The sequence below is a fragment of the Rhinopithecus bieti genome, unplaced genomic scaffold (assembly GCF_001698545.2).
Source record: "Rhinopithecus bieti isolate Rb0 unplaced genomic scaffold, ASM169854v2 scaffold_19867, whole genome shotgun sequence".
Classification (NCBI taxonomy): Eukaryota; Metazoa; Chordata; class Mammalia; order Primates; family Cercopithecidae; genus Rhinopithecus; species Rhinopithecus bieti.
In genome coordinates, this window is record NW_016809544.1 from 15653 (window position 1) to 20586 (window position 4934).

Below are 4934 nucleotides of genomic sequence, written 5' to 3' on the forward strand. Positions count from 1 at the left end.
GACTCCATCTCAAAAAAAATTTTTTTTAATTAAAAAAAAATACATATATATATAGCATCATTCCATTTTTTTTTAAGTTTAGCTTGCAATAGTAACATGAAGCAGAGGCCTAGTTTCATTAAGTATATTTTGATTTTCTTAATTTTCCTTGAAAGGTTTCTAGTTCACATTTACATCACATTTCACATTTATGAATACAAGAAATCCTTGTATTTCTTGTAAACCCATTCATTGGTAGTTGGATCTAGGAACTTGATTAAGATTTAATTTTTTTTCAGGCTTAATTCACTTTATTTTTCTTGTATAAAAACCCTATGTTGTAGCCACAGCTGGAGCCTGGGTCTGCTGCATGGAGACTCTGGTGTGGGTCTTGACAAGGTGGTCAGTGAATTCCTGATAGGGAGAGTTGGTAAACACAGTCTCCTTCCGGAGGTCAGGGGTCAGGTAGCTGTAGGTCTTAGAGATGGCATCAAAGGTGGTCTTGGCGAAGTTGCCCAGGGTGGCAGTGCAGCCCTGGGCTGAGGTGTAGCAGTCATCGATACCAGCCATCATGAGCAGCTTCTTGGGCACAGGCACTGAGACGATGCCAGTGCCCCTGGGTGCAGGGATGAGGCGCACCAGCACACAGCCGCAGCAGCCTGTCACCTTGCAAGGGACGGTGTGGGCCTTGCTGATCTTGTTCTCCCAGTAGCCTCTGCGCACGGGGACAATGGAGAGTTTGACCAGGATGATGGCCCCATGGATGGCGGTGGCCACCTCCTTGGAGCACTTAACACCCAGGCCGACGTGGCCATTGTAGTCCCCGAAAGCAACAAACGCCTTGAACCTGGTGCGCTGGCCAGCACGGGTCTGCTTCTGCACCGGCATAATCTTCAAAACCTCGTCTTTGAGAGAGGCCCCCAAGAAAAAGTCAATGATCTCAGATTCCTTAATGGGCAGGGAGAAGAGGTAGATCTCCTCCAGGGACTTGATCTTCATGTCCTTGACCAAGCGGCCCAGCTTGGTGACGGGCATCCACTCCTTACCCTTGGCCTTGCCTCCGCGAGCTCTGCGGCCTTGGCCCCAGCCCCGTCCACAGCCGTAACCCCGGCCCCGGATGCCACTGCCGAAACCTCTGAGGAAGCCACCGCGGTTCCCCATCCCAGGGCCACCAGGGCCTCCGGGCCCCCCCGCTGCACCGGCGTCATCCACCATTTGGTGTTTTCTCAGAGAAGAAGATTTAATTTTTTTTTCATTCTTCCAGCAGGATGTATATCAAGTCAGCTTGCCTCACTTTTTTAGGCTGGGCACGGTGGCTCACGCCTGTAATCCCAACGCTTTAGGAGGCCAAGGCAGGCGAATCACGAGGCCAGGAGTTCAAGACCAGCCTGGCCAACATGCCAAAACCCCATCTCTACTAAAAAATACAATAGCCAGGTGTAGTTGCACGAGACTGTAGTCCCAGCTACTCGGGAGGCTGAGTGAGGCAGGAGAATCGCTTGAACCTGGAAGGCAGTGGTTGCAGTGAGCCGAGATCGTGCTCCTGCACTCCAGCCTGTGTGACAGAGCAAGACTCTATCTCAAAAAAATAAATAAATAAAGTCGGCTTGCCTTACTGTTTAAAGAAATAATGGGGTTTTGCTATGTTGCCTAGGCTAGAGTTCAATGGCTAGTCACAGGCACAATCATAAGAGTGCATACTTTAACTCCTGGGCTCAAGCCATTCTCTTGCCTGAACTTCCCAAGTAGTGGGACTATAGGCACACACCACTGTGCCCAGCTTGCCTTGCTTTTGTATTGTGCCCCAACACATCCTGGACCCCAAAACAACAGTCATTTCTTTTGCCCACAAATTTGCAATTTTTTTTTTTTTTTTTTTTTTTTTTTTTTTGAGATGGAGATTCTTGTTGCCCAAGCTGGAATGCAATGGTGTATCTTGGCTCACTGCAACCTCTGCCTCCCCGGTTCAAGCAATTCTCCTTCGTCACCCTCCTGAGTAGCTGAGATTACAGGCATGTGCCACCATGCCCGGCTAATTTTTGTATTTTTAGTAGTGACGGGGTTTCACCATGTTGGCCAAGCTGGTCTCGAACTCCTGACCTCAAGCGATCTGCCTGCCTCAGCCTCCCAAAGTGCTGGCATTACAGGTGTGAGCCAAGGCACCCGGCCTGTAACTCTTGTTAGTAATATAATAATGAAAGATTAGTTCATTCCTGTTTTTAGATAGAAAACCTGGCTGTTTACTCACACATCACAAAACTTTTCAGTTTGCCAGCACTCTCCTTCGGCTTTTCCTCTTCCCATTTTCATTTTTATTTATCTTTCTTAAACCTTTAAATTTTTATTTTTTACTACTGCCAACAACTTCTTCTCATTTTCAGACAAATATTTTAACTGGGAAGGTTAGAAAGTGACAAAAATATTAACTAGAAACCTTTCAAGGAAAATCAAAATATACTTAATGAAACAAGGCCTCTGCTTCATGTTACTATTGCAAGCTAAACTTAAAAAATAGAATGAGGCCAGGCATGGTGGCTCATGCCTATAATCCCAGTACTTTGAAAGGCTGAGGTGGGCAGATCACCCGAGGTTGGGAGTTCGAGACCAGCCTGGCCAACATGGTAAAACTCCATCTCTACTAAAAATACAAAATTAGCCGGCCATGGTGGCACATGCCTGTAGTCTCAGCTACTCAGGAGGCTGAGGCAGGAGAATCACTTGAACCCGTGGAGCAGAGGTTGCGGTGAGCCGAGATTGCGCCACTGCACTCCAGGCTGGGCGACAGAGCGAGGCTCCGTCTCGGGGGGAAGAAAAAGATGCAAACAGTATGGCTTAGGAAAATGGGGCTTAATGGTGGTCTCAATAATAAACTAATACAGAGAAAAACACAAAATAACAACAAACACTGTCTTTGAATTGGAGTAAAATCTAAGAGAAATAAGATACATATAACCCTCTTTTTTTCTTTTTTTTTTTTGAAACAGAGTTTCACTCTTGTTGCCCAGGTTGGAGTGAAATAGCATGATCTTGGCTCACCGCAACCTCCACCTCCCAGGTTCCAGCGATTCTCCTGCCTCAGCCTCCCCACTAGCTGGGAATACAGGTGCACGCCACCACGCCTGGCTAATTTTTTGTATTTTTAGCACAGACAGGGTTTCACATGTTAGCAAGGATGGTCTCAATCTTCTGACCTCAGGTGATCCACCCGACTCAGCCTCCCAAAGTGCTGGGATTACTGCGTGAGCCACAGCACCTGGCCCCTCCTCTCTTCTTTTCTAACCTTAGCCAGTGCCTGGCTCAGTCCTATTATTGAGGGTCTAGGACATTGTGGGCTATTCATTCTAAAGAGAACCTTCATTTGGATGGCTGACAAAGTATTATTGTTTTGTAAAACCTATTTCACAAATTATTAAGGAAATTGTATAAGGCTATCGTTATTGCCAACATTCCCACATATGCCTTATGTCTGCTTGGATCTGATAGGAAAGTATTTTTGTTTGGTTTTGTTTTGGAAAGTATTTTTTCAAATATAGGAAAGTTTTTAAAACATTTTTACCCTTCATTAGCAACAGTGCTTTGTTTATATAAAGTACTCTACACTTTATGTTTTTGTTTTGAGACGGAGTCTCACTCTGTTGCCCAGGCTGGAGTGCAGTGGCGTGATCTTGGCTCACTGCAACCTCTGCCTCCCGGGTTCGTGTGATTCTCCCGCGTCAGCCTCCCGAGCAGCTGGGATTACAGGCATCTGACACCGCACCTGGCTAATTTTTGTATTTTTAGTAGAGGCAGGGTTTCACCATCTTGGCCAGACTGGTCTTGAACTCCTGCGATCCACCCACCTCGGCCTCCCAAAGTGCTGGGATTACAGGCCTGAGACACCGTACCCGGCCATGTTTATGTTTTAATATTTGTTGAAATCCCATTTTAATGGAGAAATAATATACATTAACACTCTGATGAAAGCCGATGTTTAACACCTATTTATTTCCTAATCCCAGGAACAAAAATAATTTCAATTTCACAAAAAAAGAAAATGTTTATAACTTGAAACATTTCAGATATTTAAAGCATGTCTCAAAATTTTAAGACTGTCCCAAGAAGCCAATAATGGCATCTTCCAAATTCTGCTCTGTCCTTTATGGCTGACAGGTCGACTCTTTACACTGACAGAACTAGTAGAGTTTAGTACGTCCCTAGAGATCATCTAGTTCAACCCTCCTATTTTATAGATGAAGAAAATGAGACCCAAAGGATTTAAGTGGTCTTCCTTAGGTCACATAGCTAATAAGTAGCAGAGCTATTAATACTCAAATCCAGTATTTTACACCACAAAAATAATGCATCATCACCCACTTGTTTCCAATATATTACATCAGTTGTCTAAACAAATAATCATAGAATTTATGTGCTACTTGGGAGTATTCTGGTCCTCTGAAGAGAAGTCGGCTTCAGAGGTTTATGGATCTTCATTTCCTAGTGCTAATATCCGTTTTTTAAAATTATTATTTTTTGAGACAGTCCTGCTCTGTCGCCCAGGCTGGAGTGCAGTGGCGCGATCTTGGCTCACTGCAACCTCCACTTCCTGGCTTCAAGGGATTCTCCTGCCTCAGCCTCCCGAGTAGCTGGGATTACACCCCCGGTTACTGTTTTGATTTTTAGTAGAGACGGAGTTTCGCCACGTTGGTCAGGCTGGTATTAAAACTCCTGACCTGGCCGGGCGCGGTGGCTCAAGCCTGTAATCCCAGCACTTTGGGAGGCCGAGACGGGCGGATCACGAGGTCAGGAAATCGAGACCATCCTGGCTAACACGGTGAAACCCCGTCTCTATTAAAAAATACAAAAAACTAGCCGGGCGAGATGGCGGGCGCCTGTAGTCTCAGCTACTCGGGAGGCTGAGGCAGGAGAATGGCGTAAACCCGGGAGGCGGAGCTTGCAGCGAGCTGAGATCCGGCCAC

General features: G+C 45.8%; 1 pseudogene across 1 annotated transcript; it reads right to left on the reverse strand.

Annotated features, from left to right (window-relative positions):
* Positions 1–278: 278 nt before the first annotated feature.
* Positions 279–1296, reverse strand: LOC108540592 (40S ribosomal protein S2 pseudogene; annotated as a pseudogene). The gene has a single exon (XR_001888713.1). The product of XR_001888713.1 is annotated as a 40S ribosomal protein S2 pseudogene (transcript).
* Between the last annotated feature and the right edge of the window lie 3638 nt (positions 1297–4934).